The sequence below is a fragment of the Amborella trichopoda genome, chromosome 4 (genome assembly GCF_054954075.1).
Source record: "Amborella trichopoda isolate Santa Cruz 75 chromosome 4, AtrichopodaSantaCruz75HAP2 v2.0, whole genome shotgun sequence".
Classification (NCBI taxonomy): Eukaryota; Viridiplantae; Streptophyta; class Magnoliopsida; order Amborellales; family Amborellaceae; genus Amborella; species Amborella trichopoda.
In genome coordinates, this window is record NC_142339.1 from 15,425,650 (window position 1) to 15,449,805 (window position 24,156).

At 32.7% G+C, this 24,156-nt stretch overlaps 1 pseudogene across 1 annotated transcript; it reads right to left on the minus strand.

Moving 5' to 3' along the window:
- Positions 1–312: 312 nt before the first annotated feature.
- On the minus strand, positions 313–21,012 carry LOC18423269 (protein DETOXIFICATION 27-like; annotated as a pseudogene). Its single transcript, XR_016053973.1, has 8 exons — positions 20,673–21,012; positions 19,641–20,182; positions 17,782–17,867; positions 14,282–14,338; positions 10,668–10,906; positions 9,879–9,997; positions 547–632; positions 313–411 (listed from the first exon to the last, which is right to left on the minus strand). The product of XR_016053973.1 is annotated as a protein DETOXIFICATION 27-like (transcript).
- Between the last annotated feature and the right edge of the window lie 3,144 nt (positions 21,013–24,156).

Here is a 24,156-nt window from a genome sequence, read left to right on the forward strand (position 1 = left end):
AACATTGTACTAACGCATTGCTCAAAAATTAAACATTGAGAGTATATTTTACACAATTCCTTTTTACAAGATTGCTTCAATCGAGATTATAAAGAACCAACTCCAAGCTACATAGCAATTTCAAAATCCGGCCCTGCTATAGTGGTTAGGAATACATATGTGAGTTCTTGCCTTTAAAAACACTTGCAAGGCCAATGCTACTCAATTATGCCCTATGGGACTTCTGTTGAATGGTAAAGAGGACACCACACAAGCATGCACTTATACAGCAACTGTTCAATATTTTAGCCAAGCTTTCTGCAACAAACTTAATCACGGTATGCTGCTGTCTTGGCCTTCGGTTTCCACTGAACCATTTTGAGATGGATCGAAACCTCGCCATTTTTCCAAGCGATCGCTCGACTTTTCAGCCTGTAAATCGAGAAAGAAATCACTATTTTTCAGGTTTTGGAGGAAGAAACTCCATAAGGAACATCAACACATGATAGAAATAAACCGGAAAAATATCAACAAAAGAAAAGAGAAATGTTGTGGAAGAATGTATACCTCCTTGTCCCAATCACAACGGTAGGTGATGATACCGAAAATCAAGGTCAGTACTCGTGTTCCCCCATCATTCCCGTCCGTATTCCCTTTTTTTAATTAGAATAAGTTAATCGCATAAATATCTACTCGAAAAAAATGCTAGTCATATAATCAAATAACACGTATAGAATGCTCACCAGGGGGCATACTATCTTACTCCCTTGAGCAAAAGACCAACCTAGGAAGAGTTCTACATGACATTTTGGTATACACCTGAGAATCAACACATGATTATTTTTTAAACATAAAAATAGATTTTGGGTTCTTGCACTTCAATGGGACCATCCAAATTGTCTTTGGTCAATCTTTTAAATGTTAATTCTAGAAGGTGTGTGTTTATTTTTTTATTTATTTATTGGGTTCTTGCACTTCAATGTGACTATCCAAATTTATTTTTCCAAAATCGTTAGGTTGAAGAGTTTACATCACCCTTAGGGTTTGAGATCCTAAAAATATTTCTAAATTAGATTTTACCTGAGGGAGTACAGGAAGGGTTCCATGGAAAGCATAAATGTTTTACAAATAAAATAGCGTAAGTAACCGGAGACGATCATGCATTGCTATCGTAAAACATGCACATATTGGGATGGCAACTTTATGCAGTTGGAAATTACCGGCAACAAATACCGGAAAATCCACCTCGTTTTAGAGAGAAATAAAAAAGCTGATAAGAAATATGCAAGAAGATATCAAAGATGTGGGAGTCTAAGTCCTCCACCATGTACCAGCATAGTACATTAAAGAAAAACCCACGAAATGGCTCTCTCTATAAAAAGCTTATTTATTTATTCGACCAAAAATCCCTCTTACAATGTAAGACGTCCTCTTTTTAAAAGTTCTAAAGAAAACGTCCTACTCTTCCTAACTTGCTAAAAGAGAAAGATTTAATTATGAAATATAAGCTTCGTTTTACCTCTTATCTCTTTAGGATACATGTCACCACTTAAACGTTTTATTCTAAAGACAAGCTTCTATACCTATTAAAGATGAGCATTTACACCACTAATCTCTCTACATGATAACAAGGACATAAGGGACTCTCTATTCTAAGACCAGCCTTCCCAAAGAAAAAACCCACCTCAACAGAAACGTAAAACGACCTTATCTTTTTTTAAAAAATTGAACTCTATTATCTAAAACTAAAAATTTTCTAGCTTTCTAAAAAAACAAACAAATTCACTATAACCAAAATAAATATAATTCTTAAAAACTAACCCAAAAACTACTCACATCTTTAAATATAAAATCAGCAAAAATAAAATTATAATTTTGTAACGACCAGATCTTGATCCGCATCATTATTATTCCCTGCCTAGAAAAAACTCGTCATTGTGTTTTAAAATGTACCAAGATGAAATTTGTATTAGTCCTGCAATCATTTTCGACCCGAATATGATAAACACGATATTGGGACCAATGAGTTACTGCACTACTCAAAATAATTGTGCAACGCAATGTTGAAACCCTCGAGGAATCGATCATTGTATATCCATAGAGTTTGTTTTTGCTCAGCCTTATAACATATTAATGGAGCATCTTCGAGATGAGCGCTTTCGATAACTGAAGTAACTTAGTTCATCTTCTTTTCATCCAATATTTCTATAGGTGCGATCTCCTCTGGGTTTGTGTCGATATCTTGCTTATATATTTATTGATTGAAAAATTTAGATATCCTTACTACCTCAAGGCCAATTTCTCTCATTTCATCTTGTTCTTCATCAAATATAGGACCTTCATAAAAAATAGGGTCATAAATGAAATCAATGAATGATGATTCCAATTGAAGATCCAAACCGACTTGTTCTTCACCATCAACTGAATCTTCATCAAATTTATGTAGATCACTCTGTCGACCATGAGGCTCCCGAAAACAGGGTGTAAATGATTATCCTTAATAGGGTGTAGAAGATTATCTTTAGAATAGAATGTTTAAGATGTCTTGGAAGCTATTGATAAATGGGGGATATGTATTGTAAAAGGATAGGAGGTAAAGAAAGCACATATTTCATAATTGAATCTTTATGTTTTTAGCTAGTTAAGAAAAAGTAATATGTTTTTCTTAGAAATTTTAAAAAGAGAATATCACATATTGTAAGAGGGATTTTCGGTTGCATAAATAAATAAGTTTTTGGAGAGAGAGAGAGAGAGCCCTTTGTGGTTTTTCTTTTCCATACTCTGGTGGTGCATGGTGGACGACTCAGACTCCCACGTCCGTGCTTTCTTCTTGCATATTTCTTTTCAATTTTTAACTTACCAATAACAACCACCAGAACATCCAATGCGTTTTATAGATAAAAATAAAAAAACTAAGAAAAAATATGCAAGAAGAAATAATAGACGTGGGAGTCTGTGTCCTCCGCCACGCACCACCAAAGTACCGAAAAGAAAAACCCACAAAAGGTTTCTCTCTCTCTCCCTCCCACTCTCTCCCTATGTCTATCTCTATCTCTCTCTCCCCAAAAGACATATTTCTTTAGTCAACCGAAAATCGCCCTTATAGTATGAGGCATCCCCTTCTTAAAAGTTTTTTAAAAAAGGTCAAACTCTTCCTAACTTGCTAAAAAGATAAAGATTCACTTATGAAATATGTGTTTCATTTTACCTCCTATCTGTTTAAAATACATGTCCCCCTATATCAATAGCTTCTGAGATATCTTAAATGTCTAAAAATAATCCTCTACACCCTACTAAAAATAAGCATTTACACCACTTGTCTTTGTACAAGATAACATTGAACTAAGGGACTCCTTATTCCAAGACAAGCCTTCCCAATGAAAACATCGAATTCAACAAAAATGTAAAAATTGCCTTACCTTTCTTAGAAAATTTGAACTCTATTATCTAAAACTAAAAATTTTCTAGTTTTCTAAAAAGAAATCAAAGATTCCCTAATGTTAAAATAAACAGAATTTTTAATTACTAACCCAAAAATCTACCCACAACTTTAAAAATAAAATCCAGAAAAAAAAAAATTAAAATTTTGTAACAACCAGATCTTGATCTACATCATTCTCTCTAGGTTTAATAAAAGTTGTCCTCAAGTTTTAAAATATGCTAAGATGAACGTTGTATTAGTCCCGTAGCTTTCTTCGACCTGAATATTATAAACACGATTTTGGGACCTATAAGTTGTTGTACTAATCAAAACACAACGATTATGCAATGAAACCCGAAAACCCCCAACTGTATTTCCATAGAATTGGTTTTTGCTCAACCCTAGAACATACTAAGGGAGTATCTTCGAGACGAGCACTTTTGATACCTGAACTAACTTCAGTTATCGATTCTCCTTTGAGTCCATCTTTTTTTTGTCAAGCATTTCCATATGCGTGATCTCCTCTGGGTTTGCGTTGATATGTTGCTTTCCATCTATTGATTGATGAGAAATTTAGATCTCCTTGCTGTCTCAAGGAGAATTTCTCTCATTTTATTTTGCTTTTCATCAAATATAGGACCTTCATAAAACAAAAGGTCATACATGACATAAACGACTGATAATTCCAATTGAAAATCCAAACTGACTTGTTCTTGACCTTCAACTGGATCTTCATCAAGTTTACATTGAGTTTTGCATTAAATGTTGTGTATGTTCATCTACTCGTGTTCTCAAATTTTTTATACCTATATTTCGGAGGTCTCGATCTCGTTGGATGAAATCATTCTCGATACCCAGCCATAGACCATGTCCACGAGCCATGATGCCTATCGACGAACACCACGATCCATAAGAATCAACTGACGCTCTGATACGACCTCACTCAGTTGGAAATAATGATGTAGATTAAGTTATGGTTGTTACAAAATTTTAATTTTATTTTTGTTAATTTTATTTTTAGAGATGTAGGTAGATTTTTTGGTTAGTTTTTAGGAATTATATTTATTTTGGTTTTTGAAAATCTTTTTTTTATTTTTATAAAAGTAGAAAATTTTTAGTTTTAGATAGTAGAATACAAATTTTTTAAGAAAGATAAGGTCATTTTATGTTTTAGTTGAGTTAGATTCTTTCATTGGGAAGGCTGGTCTTGGAATAGAGTGTCCCCTAGTTCAATGTTATATTGTAGAAAGATAAGTGGCGTAAATGCTTATCTTTAATAGGGCGTAGACGATTATCTTTAGACTAAAACACTTGAGTTGGCTTATAAGCTATTTATAAAAGGGGCATGTATTGTAAAGAGATAGGAGGTAAAAAGAATCTTATATATGTCATATAATTGAAACTTTATCTCTTAGCAAGTTATGAAAAGTAAGATTATTTTATTTTTTATTTTTTAACTTTTAAAAAGAAAACGTTTCATATTGTAAGAGGGATTTTTGGTAGAATAAAGAAAAAAAAAAAAAAAAAAAAAAAAAAATATATATATATATATATATATATATATATATATATATATATATATATATATATATATATATATATATATATATATATAGCGAGAGAAAGAGAGATAAAGCCCTTTTATGGGAATTTCTTTTTTGTACTCTGATGCTGTGTGGTGGAGCACTCAGATTCCTATGTCTGTTCTTTCTTTTTATATATTTATTCTAAGATTTTTTAATTTTCTCTCTAAAATGCAGTGACTTTTTTAGTGGTTGTTGTCCAGAAGTTAAACTAAGAAGAAATACGCGAGAAGAAAGCATGAACATGGGAGTCGGAGTACTCCACCAAGCACCACCAAAGTACGAAAAGAGAAAACCACAAAAGGGCTCTCTCTCTCTACAAAGAACCTATTTTCTTAATCAATAAAAAATCCCCTTTACAATTATGAAAGATACGCTTTCTTTAGTCAATAGAAAATCCCACTTACTAGTGCGGAAAAGAAAAATCCCTCTTGTTACAAGTTCTAAAAAGAACATTATACTCTTCCTAACTTGCTAAAAGATAAAGATTCAATAATGAAAGAGAAGCTTTCTTTTACCTCCTATCTCTTTAGGATATATGTCCCACGTTATCAATAGCTCCTAGGTCATCTTAAACGTTATATTCTAAAGATAATCTTCTACACCCATTTAAAGATAAACAAATTACACCACTTATCTTTCTAGAAGATAATATTGAACTAAGAGACTATCCAAAGAAGGCATTCCCAACGAAAAGACCCAACTCAAAAAAAACATAAAACGGCCTAATCTTTCCGAAAAAACTCAAAATCGATTATCTAAAACGAAAAATTTTGAAGTTTCTAAAAAAAAAAAAAAAAAAAAAAAAGGATTCCCTTAAACTTAAAGCAATCTAAGTCCTAAAAACTAACGCCAAAATCTACCTACAATTCCAAAAATAAGAGCAACAAAATTAAAATTAAAATTTTGTAACAACCAGATCTTGATCTGCATCATCTCTTGGTTGGAAAAAACTCGTACTCGAGTTTTAAATGCGTTAAGATGAAATTTGTATTAGACCCATAACATTTTTCGAACTGAATATTATAAACATGACCCTGAGACCTACGAGTTACTGTAATAATCAAAACACAACCTATGAGGAATTGGTCATTGTAAATCCATATAAATTATTTATTCTAAGAGCTACAACCTATTAAGGGAGCATCTTCGAGAGGAGAGCTTTTGATAATCAAACTAACTTCAGCTATCGATTTTCCTTTGAATCCATCTTTTTTTGGTTCAAATATTTCTATAGGCCTGATCCCCTCTAAGTTTGAGTCGATATCTTGCTTATCCATCTTTCGATTGAAGAAAAATTTTGTTATCCTCGCTTCCTCAAGCTTAATTTCTCTCCTTTCATCTTGTTTTTCATCAAATATATAACCTTCATAAAAAATGGGGCCATAAATGGCAACAATAGACGATGATTCCAAATGAAGATCTAAACCTACTTGTTCTTCACCTTCAAATGGATCATCATCAAATTTAGGTAGTTCACTCTCCTGATCAAGAGGCTCCCAACACAGAACGTGTACATAGAAATAATGATGTAGGTCAAGTTCTGATTGTTAAAAAATTGTAATTTTCTTTTTGTTGATTTTGTTTTTAGAAATATGGGTAGATTTTGTTAGTAGTTTTTAGTAATTATATTTAATTTAATTTTAAGGAACCATTTATTATTTTTAGAGAGCTAGAAAATTTTTAGTTTTAGAAAATAAGTTCAAATTTTTTTAAGAAAAATAAGGTCATTTTATGTTTTTGTTGAGTTGTATTTTTTCTGTTGGAAATGATTGTCTTAGAAAAGTGAGTCCCTTAGTTCAATGTTATCTTGTACAAAGACAAGTGTTGTGTATGCTTATCTTTAATAGGGTGTAGAGGATTTTCTTTAGAATAGAACGTTTTAAGATGTCTTATAATAGAACGTTTTAAGATGTCTTTAGAATAGAACGTTTTAAAATGAAGCTTATCCTTCATAGTTGAATCTTTATATTTTAGCAAGTTAGAAAAATATAACTTCTTTTTTTTTAGAACTTTTAAAAACAAGACTTCTCAGTGTTAGAAGGATTTTTGATTGAATAAAGAAATAAGTTTTTTGTAGAGCGAGAGAGAGAGAGCCCTTTTCTAGGTTTTTCATTTCTATACAGTGGTGTGGCATGGTGGAGGACTCGGACTCCCACATTTATGCTTTCTTCTGAAATATTTCCTATTGCTTTTTTTTTTTTTCTAAAACATAGTGGATTTTCTCATGGTTTTTGCCGAAAAATTAAAAACTAAGAAAAAATATGCAAAAAAAAAAGCATGTATGTAAGTGTTTGAGTCCTCCACCACGCATCACCATGAGAACAGGAAAGAAAACCCCATAAAAAGGCTCTCTCACTCTCTCTCTACAAAAAAACTTATTTCTTTATTCAATCAAAAATCCCTCTTACAGTATGAGATGTCATCTATTTAAAAGTCAAAAAAAAAAGGTCCTACTATTCCTAACTTGCTAAAAGATAAAAATTCGATTATGAAATATAAATATTTTTTTTACCTCCTATTTCTTTAGGATGTGCTAAAAGATAAAAATTCAATTATGAAATATAAATATTTTTTTACCTCCTATTTCTTTAGGATACGTGTCCCCCTTTATCAATATCTTCTAAGATATATGTTTTAAAGATTATATTCTGGACGCTATTAAAGATAAGCAATTACACCACTTATTTTTATATAAAATAACATTGAACTAAAAAACTCCCTATTCCAAGACCAGCCTTTCCAACAAAAAAAACCCAACTCAACAAAAACATAAAAATGTCTTATCTTTACTAAAAAAATTCGAACTCTCTTATCTAAAACTAAAAATTTTCTGGTTTTCTAAACAAAAAAATTCCCTAAAACTAAAATAAATATAATTCCTGAAAACTAACCTAAAAATCTACCCACATCTCTGAAAATAAAATCAACGAATATAAATTAAAATTTTGTAACAAGCAAATCTTGATTTGCATCACAACTAAAATAAACAAGAAATTATATAAGTGAAAAACTAAGGATTGGGGCTTGAAGAAATTATCATAGTGCCCGCACGTGCATCAAACATATCAAAGAACCAATAGTGCATGGGAAGCCAAAAGGTCGACATGATCAATCTGTCCCAATAGAATAATTGTTTTTTTTATCTGTTTGTAGTTTACCCTGACCAATTAAGTATAATAGTTCTTTATAGATCAACCTTCAATGAGTTATCCAAAATGAGTTTGACATGATCAATCCTTTTTTATATGTATATAAATTTCAAGGTTGAGATGAACGATTTGAGGGTTTTCCAGCATAAAAACAACTTTCTTTAAGACGTTTTTTACTTATACATTATAAAGAAGTAGGTACCTTATATAACTTTTTCCAATAATTAATGCTTAATAACTTCTAAGTTTATGAGCCACCTGCATGTCTAAAAGTTTGTACACCTCATGTAGAAGCAATGTACTACAAATAAGTGCATGGGAAGCCAAATGAGTTTGACATGATCAATCCCCTTTTTTATGTATATAAATTTCAAGGTCGAGATGAATGATTTAAGGGTTTTTCAGCATAAGAATAACTTTTTTTAATGCGTTTTTTTTTTTACTTGTACAGTATAAAGAAGTTGGCACCTTATATAATTTTTTCCAATAATTAATGCTCAATAACTTCAAAGTTTATGAGCCACCTGCATGTCTAAAAATTTGTACATCTCATGTAGAAGCAATGTACTAAAAATAAATACATGGGAAGCCAAATGAGTTTGACATGATCAATTCGATTTTTTATGTATATAAATCTCGAGGTCGAGATGAACAATTCGAGAGTTTTCCAACATAAAAACATCCTTCTTTAGTGAGTTTTTTTTTACTTGTACAGTATAAAGAAGTTGGCACCTTAGATAACATTTTCCAATAATTAATGCTCAATAACTTCGATCTTTATAAGTCACCTGCATGTCTAAAAGTTTGTACACCTCGGGTAGAAGCAATGTACTGCAAATAATTGTCAGTGGAATGCTCAATAACTTCTAGTTTTATAAGCTACCTACTAAAAGTTTGTACATCTGAGGTAGAACCAATGCTCAATAGCTTCTATGTTTATGAGCCACCTACATTTCAGTTTTTTCCCATGCACAAGAGAAGTCTCTCTAAACTGTGATCCTCGTGTTCCTGCATAGTATGGCGTGCCCTTATGTTGCATGTCACTTGAATTCGCTTTCATTTTGGCATGTTTGATTCACGTGAAACATGGAAAAATTATATCATGTGGCTAGATGTTAGAATATTTTTATATGTCAATTGGTAGGAATATTTTTACATCAATTAGTTGTCAATTAGTATAAAAAAATGCACTAGGATCAATTGGTATAAAAATATTTCCATATCTAACCTCATGAGAGAATTTTTTCATACGGAAATATTTTTATTTTTTAAAAAACATTTCCACCATAACCAAACGTGCCATTGTGTAGTTGTAGTTTTAGTGGGACAAAAGGCCCATTTGAGTTTGTTGGTCCAAAGCTGTGTAGACTTTGAACAAGAACACGGACCTTCCAAAAGAAGAAGGAAACAGGTGTATGAATTAACGCACCTAAATCAAAACCATATAGACCTAAATATATTGCCAAGTGAGAGAGGCGCAATTCCCATTACCCACTAAATTATAATATTACCAATTAAAGCTTTTAATTTCTTTTCTTTTCTTTTTTTAGTTTCCTTTCTATTGTATGAGGGGCGTTGAATAACCACACAGATACAACCGTAATTAGAAAAAAGAGTTGAAAAACTGGGGATTTGCGCTATTATGGGTTCCTTAATACGAGATGACCAACCAATTGATTTTGAAAGAAATTGGCGATTCTGTCTCGTCTAGGCAATTTTTAACACACTCTTATCAATACTTACCAAAACTCCAAGCTTGAATACCCAACCGAGGAGAACACCAGTTGGAACGCCGATCAAATAATAGCACCCTATGTTGATGTAAGCCACGATAGCTTGCCATCCCGATTCAACGGCCACCCCTAATAAACCATAAAATGAAAGGATGAAAATAATCAATTTATAGATAAAGCAGAATTCATGTATCTAATAGTAAAGCAGAAAAGAGTTCCAAACGGTCATAGGAAGAAAAACAGGTAAAACTAGTTTGTTCAAGGACAAATATTCAAAGGTTCCCCTGTTCTCCCTCGTGAAAGCATGCCATAGCACTACATTCTATATCTTCAGCTCAAGAATATGGAGGGAAGATGTCACTTTTTTCCCTGTTCTTTTAAGTGTTTCTTTGTTTTGTAATTACTCCGTTTATTAACTAATGCCTATCACATTTTCTTTTGTACTACTTCAAATGGAAACCAAAAATCAAGAAAATATCATATAATTGTGAAAAAATTTCAAGCCAGACCTAGAATATCAATTGCTTGACATTTCACTCACTTATCAAAACATATCCTAGATATGAATTATTCTAACTCATGATTATGTATCTTTTGATGAAAATTATGAGTTTAAATAAAAAAAAATAGTTGAAAAATATTGTTCATCTCTCGGGTACTTTGAGATAAAATTCATCTCAACATAACAGAGTACATATATCAGAAGAGAAATTGTGACAATCTATGCCACGGTGGCCCGAATATACATCCATGAATCAAAGTAAACAAAAATGTTGTAAGCTAATCATGCAAAACATACCAGAGAGAATGGGCTGGACGCTATTAAGCATGATAGTGAAGCCCAACAGTACTGCCAATTTGGAGGCTGCATCCAAGATCACGATGCTACTTGTGAAGATGAGCGCGAACTTAGTATTGAAGACCACGATGAGAACACAAAACATTAGGCCAATCACCAATGAAGTTGTCACCGACACGATCGTAGCGAACCGGGCACCTTTACCATTTCCTGCTCCCAGCTCGTTTGCCACCCTCACTCTGCATTAGTATCAATAATTATCTTGCTAACCATACTAAGAGGGGAACCGTACTATTGATTATACTCTTGCTTTATGGGAGCTTCATTTTCCTTTCTATTTTTAAATTTCCATATTTGATATGACTGTGTATGGTTTTAAAAATGGATGATGCAAAAGCCTGATGAAGATTGGATTCGGTTCGAGGATGAGGAATTGGCCCAATTCTAACGGAAACGTATTTCTTTCCTTCTATGATATGATATGTTTGTTTTGATATTTTGAATCATCAAACATGGTATAGATAGTTCAGATGCTCTGTAAAATGTTTTCTCCCTTCATTTTAGTCTTTATTTTTTAAAATTTTTGGCTGGATTGCCCGATTCAGGTGATCCAAATTGGTATAGTGGAGGGAAATCTACACAAACGGTCAATCCAGATCAGTTAAGTGAAGGACCAATGTACATAAACAATTTTGGTACGGTCCCAATTTCATTTCGTAGTTTAATTTTATACGGATCGATATGAAATTTTGCAGGTGTGCAACACACTTTGGAACAACTAAATAATTCAAAAAATGAACAAAAAACCCCCGAGTTCTTCAATCAATTTATTGTTTTGAAAATTTTAACTTTTTGTCACACTGGTCGCATGGTACCAATACATAATCAATGGAAGTTAGTGATATGAGCTTCTTTGTAGAAACGTTGTTGGTAAATTGATTCAAGTGATGGGCACTTACATATTTAATATTTTTTTTGTCATAAATATTGACAAGGAAAAGGAATATTTATGAGAACAAATTGCAAAATAATGTAAATATTGTAAGTTATTGATCCAAGGAGCTCTGCACATTATGTGGAGCTACCCACACGACTAACAAGCGTATGGAATGGAAAAGCATCCTTGTCCACATCATGTAGACAGTTCAAAGGATGGACAACAACCATTCCAATGGCTGAGATTTCATAATGCTATATCCAATGCCTAAAAATTAAATTTTTTTTTGTATCTTATTTTTTATTTTTTGTTTAAGTATTACATCTACTTGAAATTGGGGAACCAAGTTCTTTTACATAAGTTGGGCTAAGTAAAAATAAATAAAAATATTTCAAATAAAAATAACAAAAATATTTCCAAAATATATTTGGGTCAATACATTTTTGTTCAAAATAATTCATTTTATTATTATTTAATTCTCATAAAAATAAAGCTGAAACCCAAATTTCCTATAAATATAATTTTTAAAGTAAAAGTAAAAAAGAATGATTTCTAATCCTTTTGGCTGAGGCTAAGTTTTAATCTGAACTATTAAAAGATGCTTGTTTAATTGTCAATGTTAACTCCCCACCCCATGATGTAGATGATGCACGTAAACAATTTATACTCAACTGTTCAAAAAGATAAAATATTTCGTACAATAAGAGTGAGTAGATGGTGCACATATAAACATTTTATACTCCTAACTGTTAAAAAAGGATAAAAAATATTTTATAACCAGTAAGAGTCTGGAACACTTGGATTTACATCGAAAGATTTATGCAAATGACAAGTGATGAGTTGCTGCTGAGGTTTTTATGGCCAAGTAATTTATAAGTGAAACTTGAAAAAATGTAGCTATTTAATATTTTACTTATAGGAAAAGAGCCTAAGCTTAATTGATTAGCGCTTGATAATTTGCAATGTTACATCATAGGTTCGATTCCTATCAAACGTCGAGGCCCTCTCCCCACTGACTCATCCAAAATAACTAACAAAAAAAATAATAATAAATAAATAAATAAAAACATTTTTCCTACTTTTCAACTAAACTTCAAAGAACCCATTAATGGACATAGCCATAAGTTAGAAGAGTTTAAATGCGCCTTGAGAAATGAAAAAAGTACTCACATAGGGCGTCAACTTTTACGACTGAAGTATATGTCCCACATAAATTATCCATAGGAAAAGTTGTTTGGATGTGAGAAATTCAGCCATCGTGAATGTTAGAAAATCTTCCAATTCATCATTTCAGCCTCAAAGTTTATGGATATTAAAAAAAATTAAAGTCTTAAAAACAGTATATCTTGTAGCACATTATATGAAATATTCTTCCTCACGATTTTCAAGTGTTTATATATTGGGATTGTCTACAAAGAGACTATTTATCTTTTGGAGGTCACAATCATTCTTGTCCCTTAAATTTAAAAATAGATAGTTTCGGATGAGTCATGAAATCCGATAATTCTTTTTTTTAGAACTTTGTGTCCCTTCAATGACACTCTAACGACCACCCATTTTGAAATTTAAGAGGCAATAATGATTATGGCCTTCATGTACAAAAGATAAATGGTCTTTTTATAGACAATCCTTTCTATCTTTGCTCAATACAGTACCATTTACAAAGCTTTAGATTCTATAGAATTAAAATTTCAAGCTATCACACAGAGCTTCCAGCACGATAATTATATAATACCAATAGGGTTTACTTTGATTATTTAAGGTTGATACATCTTTTGATAGATAGGTGAATTTTTTAATAGTTGATATTTTAAGTGTGGTTTGATGAGTTCCATATCTTTCATCAAGAATAGTTTATCAATCACTGTAACTAGATGAACGTTAGATTGTAGGGAGTTTTGTTTAACCCATGATAGATGACTTCAGTGCAACTTTGGTATGTATAAGAGTATTTCTATGAAAGTATTTCTGGATGAAAAAACTCTTTTATATGATTAGGTGTAAGAGCTTTTTCACATGAAATTACTGCCAATTGATGTGAAAAACTATATGTTGGGATCAATTAGTAAAAAAAAACTCACACTTAATCATAGAGGAGTTTTTTTCACATAAAAATACTTCCGTGGAAATATTTTGAACATGTACCAAGCATGCCCTTAGAGTAGGACATTGGTACACATACAAGCACATCACTCCTTGGTGTGTATCATACATGCACAACGTGTACCAATGTATCGGGACTCGACTCGACTAAGTACTCCAAAGTTGTGTGACCAACCACAGTATGGCAAAGAATAAAAATAATGAAAACATAAGTTATATTATAAGTTTTTTGTACATGATTTAGTACATTTGGCAAAGATTGGCAAGTGTTTTTTTAGTCATAATAAATTTTATATATATATATATATTTTTTTTTTAAGAAAAAGAAATATCCTAGACAATAAATTGGTTTTTTCTAAATCTATATTTTCTTTTCTCTTTTTTTTTGTTGTTTTAAATTTTTAAAAATGTTTTAGGTTTGAATTTACTTTTAATATTATTTTTTATTTTTATAATTTTTAATTTTTTTTCTATATTTTCATTGACTCGCCTCGGCTGGGGGACGAGTTCCATGACCGAGACAAGTTTTATGTATAGTGACGCGTAAAACACATATCAGGCAAATTAAACTTACCCTGTAGCAGCGAAGAAGGCCAAGGGAATTATCATCTCCCAGCCATTCATATTCATGCTGTAAAATCAATGATGAACAGTAGTAAGCATTTGAACGGTAGGTTGCAAAAGAACAAAACAATGGTGGCAATAACAAAGCTTTCCAGGAGCATAAACATACTGTACACGTGGAAAAAGAAAATTCACTTGAGAGGATTTTTACGTATTATTTTTTTGGAAAAAGTTTATATAGTGCCAAGGCTCTAAACAATCAAATTAGAGCTCACCTCAAAATTTTCATTAGAAGATGTTGTTTTGATGCCCAAATATCGTCAAATTGATCATCTTGACCTCAAGATGCGTGGACACATAAAAAAAATGGATTTCAAGTTTTGGAAGTAGTACATCTTGTAATGTATTTTTTAACAGTCAATTTTTAAGATTTTCACGTTTTCAAATATCTACTCAATCTACACCATTTTTTAAGCTTTAAATTTTATAATTAGAGATGAAAATATATTTTAAGGCTATCACAAAGATTTTCAATATTGAAACTACATTTCTTGATGCTATTTGATAGTGCGCTTTATTTTAATTGTTTAGAGCCTTGGTTCTATACAAACCCCACCTTTTTTGTTTTTTGGATCCGCCTCCAATACACAAGGATTATTTTCTTTTTGAGAGAAAGCACCGTATGATTATTTTGAAAAAGAATAAGATTTTGAGATTATCAAAGCTTAGATCTCACCCATCTAAAACCCCCATCTCGACACATTATTTTCTATATCATTCTTGGGACCTTATCTTTTCGGCACCCAAGGATTGCCATTTGCAAAGTTATGTGGTTAAGATTAGCAACTAGGAGACGTCAATCACCAAAATTTAGGGCCCAAAAATACTCCTAAATCGAGTAATGAACACGAGTGTCGAATTGGTGAGGGAGATAGGTCAGTCAAAATCAGTTTGGCTACCAGTCTGGTTTAATCATAGTTAGCAAATCAGCGTTTAATTGGCGATTTTTTCAAGACCTCGGCGTTTTTATGGAAACAGTTTTAAATAGCGACTTTTTGAAAAGGTTAAGAAAAAGTGTGTAGTTTTCATAGAAATGTTTAAAACACGCTTTTTTCATAATACGATTTAAATCCGGCAAAAAAATCATACCTATAATTTGTTTGTAAATGATAAATTATTCCGTTTCATGTTTTGTGTATTGCTGCCATTGCTACTTTTATGCTTTTAAAAAATATATATATTATTTAAAAAAATAACCCTAAAATAAAATTTTTTTATCCCCTCTATGTTTTTCAAATCCACAGTTGCATATTGAAGGTATGCATTTTTTGGCCCTTTATTTTTAAACTTAAACAAATGTAGATTTCAGTGTTATTATGGAAAATCATTGTGTAAATGAAATACTGTTTATAGTAAATCATTTTGTAAAGTAAATCATTATGTAAAGAAAATCATATACATGCATATTTCTTTGATTATTTGTGATAATTATTTTTATAAAAATACTTCTTATGGAACAAATTAGAGCTCAAAACATAGTCTTTTACTGATTGTGCAAAGAATGTGACTACAGGACCAAGTAATCAATATTTTGCTTTTAATTATGTTATAACAAAGATAAACAATATAGTGTAAATTGTAAAGTTATATGAGCAAGCAATTGTACATATAGGATTAGTTTCTCAAACCTAATCCTTCAGCTCTGCATACTGTTTCCCCAAGAAAATAGAAAACCCTCTTCCTTTTCTCTCTCTAAAAATCAATTAAGGCCTCTTGACAAATCAATATAGTTAGGGCTTTCTCTCAAACAACATCCCAAATCAGAGAGAAAAGCTCTCTTCAAACTATCCCAAACCCAAATCAGCATCCCATCTTCTTTTTTCTCTCTAAAAATCAATTAGGCATCTTCCGTTAAGGTTTGTCAAGCTCATGACATCTTCCTTCTTCCTTCTTCTCTCTCTATAGACCATGCCAATGAGCCCAGCCATATTTTCTTCTCTTCTTTCTTCCTCATTCTCTCTCCAAACCGTAACCTTTTTTTCTCTCTCTTCCTTCTTCTTCCTCTATCTAAACCGTAAACACAGAGATATGAAATCCAAATTTTTGCGAGCCTCTTTTCAATTAAAGAAATTCATAAAACTTTAACCATAGTTGTGGAGTGACCATAGTCACCATACTATAGTTACATCCTTGTAATGAGAAAACAAAAATCGTGTATTTTTTTTTTTACCTGCTAAGTAGGTGTGATTTTTAAGTATTTAATGAATAAATTTATATAGTATATTTGTTACCATACTATAGTTAAAGTATTTAATGAATAAATTTATGTAGTATATTTCTTTTTGGTATGTAATAAGTAAGTGTGATGTTTCTTAAAGTATTTAATGATATCATACAACTTTTTTTGGTATATACTAGGTAATTATGTATTAATATTGGATGATTGCATGAGAGTCATGAGGCATCTAAGTTAAACTTAATTATATTAGTTTAGTAAAGTTTTATAGATGAATTAGTTATTGATGGCTTTGACATAATTTTTATGTTTTAGAATTTCAAATTTTCTAATATTATAAATTTATCTGATTTTTTTACTCTGATTTTTTTAGCCTAATCCGATATATTAACAATATCTTTATATGAAGTATTTTTGCTGATCCGTAGTTTTTACCCAATTTTTTCATCTAACTTTTTAAAATAAACACGATTTGTTTCCGATTTTCTGGTGAGCTGATTTTTTGATAGTCCCCGAGTTGCTAACTATGAGTTTAATGGAAATTAAAAATACTAATAAAAATATAAATAATAGTTAAAAATATAAAATATATCAGAGAAGAAAAATGTTTATATAAGGTTACAATCTTATATTGTAGACGTAATGTGCATCTTACATTGCAATAGAAAAGAATGGTCCAAAGTTGGAAAGTGTTCTGATTGATTATTTGGACCTTGAGATGTATGGTACAAAGAAAAAAGGAATTTCAAGTCTTGAAAATAGTTTATCTTGTAACAAGTTATCTGAAGTGTCTATTTTAAGATTTTGAAGTATTCACAAATCTGCTAAATCTACACTTACTTTGTAATTTTAAACTTGAAAACCAATATTAAACATAGATTTTCAAGTCATCATAAGGTTTCCCACACCAGAACTATATCTTCTAACAAAAATTATGTACCATTCTTTTAAGTATAAGCAGCACTTTATACAAATTTCAACCATAAGGCAAAAAAAAAAAATTGTTTGCCCATTTTATTTAGCAGATTAAACTATTTGAAACTGAAAAATAGATTGGTTAAAACTTCTCAAATATTAATTTGACATATTTTTTTATCGAACTCAATTTTTTAATTTGGATTAAACCCAGCCGATAGATATAATAAAGAACTATGAAATTGAAGGAAATAGAGACCACGAACCGACATAGAACTTGATGTTAAGAGAAAAAGCCGACAAAACGAAGAAAGAAGGTTAATATAAAGTAATGATAAATAAGTTTGAGTTGAATTTACCAAATGGAAAGGGCATCCACTGCAACCTCTGCGTTCTCTAGATTTCCGGTCAAAAGAAAAATATTCTATAGTATCAATTCTCCAAGCTGTTCATACATTATCATAAACAGTAAAATAAGTATTATTTAATGGAAAAAAATGACGATTAGTAGAGAGAACAATATTAAAATATTGACGGTTCATAATCATAAACAGAAAAACTAGATGGAGATATTTGGACACGATAATATTAATAATAATTTATGTAAAAGAAAGATTTATTAGAGAGTAGGTAGTGGGAATAATAGTAAAGGGCAAAAGATAAAGGTGTGGGCAATCATATGACAAAAGGTGTAGGTCGTTGCAATCATATGACAAGAGGAGGATTATTTGAAGGACAAAGTTTATATAAGGTTGTAACCTTAAAATGCAGAACTGCGGATGCACCTCAAAAATTCATGGAAAAAGGTTATTTTAATATTGAAACCCTGTGATTGATCAGCTCGACATCGATATGTATATAACTATGAAAAATAAAAAGATTTTGAGTCTCAAAAATAGTGCATCTTACAACATATTATCTACACTGTCTCCTTTCAAAAATTTTATATATTTATAGATCTACTTGATTTTAACCATTTTTTAAATTTAAAATTTTATAATTAGATATAAAAATAGATTTTGAGATAATACTAAGAACATTTTACATCAAAATTATATATTATGATAAAATTTGAAGGTGCACCTTAGTTGGATGGTTTAAGGTTGCAACCTTATGAAAACCGCACCCTTATTTAAACAGAACAAAAGATGAAATTCGTAATGCTCTCTTTCGTGTTTAGGGCAAGCTTTCTATGTTTCCCCTATCCAGCCGTCCATCCTGAATAGAGGGGTAAGATTACCCCAATCACAATGTCATGTCTCTACACCATTTTATTTTTAATTTTTTTTCTATAAACTATTTTGACACCAAATTTTGGATGTCCAATCATATATTAAACTCACAGAAAAATATAAAAAATATATTTTCAATAAAATAAAATGATCAAAATACCCTTGAAAGCTTTCAAGGGGTATTTTGGTCATTATATTTTATCAAAAAATTATTTTTAATTTTTTTTATAGGTGCGCCCCAATGAGAAGATGGCACATATAAAATTTCACATGCATACAATTTGTATTAAAAAAAACTAAAAATAAAATACTTTGAGACTTTGGATCTAAGATCAAATGGTGAGTGACTCTCTTGATCAAAATTGGACGACTGGATGGTAGGAAAAGCATAGATCTTCTATACTTTAGGGGAAGTATAGAAACCTTTCCCTACTGTTTATAGGCGAAAATTAAACAAAAAAAAATCTGTAAACTTGCTTTTTTTTTTTTTTAATTGCCCTTTGATGAGATTTTCATTCTCGGACTGAATTTTAAATTTTATTTTATTTTATTTTTAAAGCTTGAGCCACTGTCCTACTAACAAAAAAACTAAAAACAAAAAATTAAAATTCGGTCCGAGGATAGAAGTCACTGGCCAAAGGGCAATTTTAGAAAAATAAAATAAAATTGATTGACCGCCTTTCTTTGTAATTTCTGCCTAGAAACATATTATTTTGTATTTTATCTAAAATTTTAAGATCTGTGTGTAAATCGCAACTAAAATTATTGAAATAATAGAGAAAAAAAAAGATAGAAATGAACGGGAGGATTATTGATAGAGTGGAAGAGGTGTAAGATTATTGAAATAAGAGACGTAGAAAATATAAGGAGAAAGAGAAAGTAAAAGAAACATTCCCAATGAAAAGAGAAGAAAGCAGAAGATAGAGAGAGGTCGGAATATTACGGAGACATAAGAGAAAGCAAGCAGAGAGAGGGAACATACAGACCAGAGCATGATTCCTGAGGGTGCAGAGAGCTTAAGAAACTCCCAGAGGCCCGAGAAGGCCTCCCTTGAGAACCCTGTCCATGTCTGGGGGCACCAACCGCAGCAAGCATATACAAACTGACCGATCACCGGCACCCACCGCGCGAAATTCAAGGTCCAGGCTGCCCCTACGAGCCCGAGCTTCAGCCCGAAAATCAGTCCCCAACACAGCCCAACATGTAGCAGCAATGAACCGACGGCTACGCACGCAATTATCATATTCCTCAAGTGGCTTTGGAGGAATCTTTGAAGAGGAAAGAGGAAAACAAAGGCAAAGTGTTGGGGGATAAACCATATCGTGACAGAGCCAGCGAGCTCCGCGATCTCGGCTGTTTGGCCTGTGAGCTTAAGGATCGGGGTGGCGAAGATGTACATCGAGAGGAGGAGTACGGCTCAGATGAAGAGGACGATCCATGATCGCTGCATGTACACTCCGAGCATGTGGTACTTGCGTGCGCCAAATACCTGGCCGCACAGCGTCTCTAGTGCGCTTGCCATGCCCAGCTGCCATTTAATCACCAAATGTAATTAGATGAGAATGAAATAAACCAGAGGGATTCTTCAGACATTGAGAGAAAACTGAAAGAGATTTCTAGAGAAATGAGAAGTGGACAAAGAGGGAGAAGAATAGATACCAAAAATAGAAAATAGAAACAGAGATAATACGAGCTTTAGCTCGATTATTTAATGTTATTTAACTTTCCTACTTAGGGCTAATACCCTCAAAATATAAATGCTTGTATCTCTTCTTATTGCTTTTATAGATAGAAGCAACAGGAAAAGAAAATCTAAGAATGCTTGATAGAGCAAAACCAAAATTAGCCTAAGAGGATTTATATTGCCAATACCAAATTGTTGGAGTTCGGATCGGATAATAGAAAATGATAATCTCTTTTTACTTCCATCCATGTCGATCTAAGCTTCTCCTTTCGAGCCTTCTGTCGAATAGATTAGAGAGAAAAATAAGAGAGAGAGAGGGACTCGATGAAATTACCAAGATGCCAAAGTTGAAGCCAACGACAACAGTGCTGGCAATGGAGATTGCCGAGAGCTGTAGGTCCCCCAAATGACCTGCAAAAGCCATCGTAATAACACTCATCCCATACATAGACAACCTACTAAGTATGGCAGGCCCTACAATCTTCCATGTTTCTTCGACTCCTCCCACACCTTCTCCACCAAACAAACCTCTCTCTCTCTCTCTCTCTCTCTCTCAAACAGACCAACCTTCTCCTCAACAAGCTCCGCCATCTCTCTCTATACATGCAAAATCAAAGAGCAAGAGGAGCGGTAAAATGATTGCTGCCTTACTCTTCTCCTCCTCCGCCCTCTCTCTCTCTCCACAAATGAGGTGTTGAGAATTCGCCTCTTTTATTCACACCCGCACGACCGTCTCTCTCTCTCTATGAATTTAAAATCAGAAACAAGTCGTTTTTATTTTAAAAAATTGGATGGAAAAATCGAGCAAAAAATACGGATAGACAAAAATACTTCATATAAAAATATCGCTAATATATCAGATTAGTATCTGTTGAAGATCCGAATACTCGAAACCTCAATTTAACCGATCACCGAATATCACACACTCAATACCAAATATATAAAATCGATGATCCAATAATAAGCTCAAGGATCGTGTGCAACAATTTAAGAAAATAAATTAGAGATGGAAAACATAGTCGTGAGAGAAAATTAGAGAGAAAAAACACAACACCAATTTAACGTGGTTCACCCCGTAGAGCTACGTCCATGGGCAAGCCGGTAAGTATTCCACTATCAAAAGAGAAAGAAATTTATAGGGGATACAAAGTTACCACAAAAAGAGAAAAATTAATGAAAAAACATCACCATGAATACCTTCCTTGTGATCACCCAAAAACATGATTTACCTCGTTTCACTTCAAATGACCCAAGAACATGAGCAACACAAGCTCATACCATTTCTCCAAAAAATAGGATAAGAAAATCCTTCTTCACCTTCTTCCCTTTCTCAATACAACTCAAGAAGCTCTAGCCCCTTTTCTAGAGAGAGAGAAGAGTTTAAAACCAAGAAGAATCGTGCCATTCAAAAAACCCCTTTATTTTGCCATTTATACAAGCCACCTGATTGTAGTAACAAAAAAAACCCCAAACAAATGGTAAAAGACAAAAACATCCAAAAGAGTGATTTTTCTATCACCATTCAACAACCTCCACCTTGATAGTAAATCACATACTTGCCTTGCCGATAATCCCTTTTTTACTTCTTCATGAAGCCTAGAGAAGTTAAACTCCATTCCAACTTCTCTAATGGAATCGTCTTCGTGAGCATATCCGCCACATTTTCCTTGGTTCCAACTTTCACCAAACTAACCAAACTATCTTCAACAACTTGTCTAACATAATGGTATCGAACTAGCATGTGTTTCTTCCTCTTGTGATAAACGGGATTCTTAGCCAAATTAATGGCACTCATATTATCACAAAGTATTTCCATGGGCTTAGAATTGATACTCAATTCTCCCATAAGGCCTTGAAGTCAAACCGCTTCTTTGCTTGCTTCAGTTGCTGCCATGTATTCCGCCTCGGTGATGCACAATGCCACCGTTGATTGAAGCTTAAGCATCCAACTTGCGGGTCTATTTCCAAACTTGAAAACGTAGCCTGTAGTTGATCTTCCTCTATCAAGATCACCGGTATAATTTGCATCAACATAACCTTCAATGTGCCTCGAGCCTTTGTCAAATATCATAGCATAATCACTTGTACATCTCAAATAACAAAGCACCCATTTTGCGCCTTCCCAATGAGCTTTTCCGGGATTTGCCGTAAAGCGACTCAAGACACCAACCGAATATGCTATGTCTGGTCGAGTACACACCGTGGCAAACAACAGGCTTCCCACAATACTCATATGGTACCTTAGCCATATTATCTTTTTCATCCATGGTCTTCAGACTTTGCTTGGAAGACAACTTGAAATGAGGAGCTAATGGAGTCTCCACCGGTTTTGCCTTACTCGTGCCGAACTTATCAAGCATCTTTTCCACAAAGCTGTTTTGTGAAAGTGACAAAGTCCTACTTCATCGATCTCTTTGGATTTCAATTCCAAGTATTTATCTTACCGGCCCGAGATCTTTCATTTCAAAACTCTTGCTCAAGGATGCCTTGAGTTCATCACTCCTAGTCTTATCCTTTCATACCAAAAGCATATCATCAACATACAAGACTAAGATTAAATAAGAACCATCATAAAAAAACTTTATATAAACATAATGGTCATAATCACTCTTATGGTATCCAAGACCAATTATGAACATATCAAAAGTTTTGTACGATTGTCTTGATGCTTGCTTGAGTCCATCTATAGATGTTTTCAACTTGCACACTAACCTTTCTTTTTATTTTTCAAGAAATCCTTCCGATTGTTGCATGTACACTTATTTTTCAAGTTCATCATGTAAAAATGTCTTTTTTGCATCTATTTGTTCAAGTTCCAAAGCATGCAATGCAACAAGCCCAAGCACCAACCTTATGGAGTCTAACTTGACAACCTGGGCAAATATTTCAAGAAAGTAGACATCTTCTTTTTGGCAAACCCCTATGCAACTAGCCTTGCCCTATACCTTTCCAAACTTTCATAAATCCTTTTCTTGATTTTGAATACCCACTTGCAACCAACCGCTTTTCTACCCTTTGGCAACTCTACCAAATCCCAATTCTTGTTCTTACAAAGAGCCAACATTTCATCTTCCATGGCCTTCTTCCAAGATATGGAATCATCCACTTCCATAGCTTCTTGGTAAGTGCTCAATTCTTCATTCATAACAACCAAAGCATATAGTACTTCAGGATCCACATAGTCCCTAAACAGCTCATGTGGATGAATTACCCTGGTAGACCTTCTTGTCATGGATGGTGTAACTTCTTCACGGGAATTACTTGGTTCACCAACTTGCTTTTCTTCATCAACGACTTCTTCATTGATACTCGTGGGTGCTTCTTCTAGCATATGCCGTTCACTAGACGATGACACATGAGGTTGAAAATCAATTTCTTGAGTGTCTTTATGAGATTCTTTCCTTTCTTTAATCTCATTTTCTACACCTCTTGTCAACACGGATGACTCATCAAAATGTACATCTCCGCTTGTAATTATCTTTTGAGCACTTGGATCCCATAACCGGTATCCTTTCAAACCTTTTCTATATCCAACAAAAATGCATTTCTTTGATTTTGGTTCAAGCTTATTTCTTTGGCAACTAGAAATTAAAACATAAGCATCACAAAAAAAAATCTTTAAATTGAAATAATCACAAGGAGTTCCGGACCATACCTCTTAGAATGTTTTCTCCCTCAAAGCCGTCGAAGGTGATCGATTGATGAGATAACAAGTCGTCATCACAGCTTCGGCCCATAGCTCTTGTTCCAATCTGGCATTGTTCAACGTGCTTCAGCTCGCTCCATCAATGTGCGATTCATCCTTTCCACAACACCAT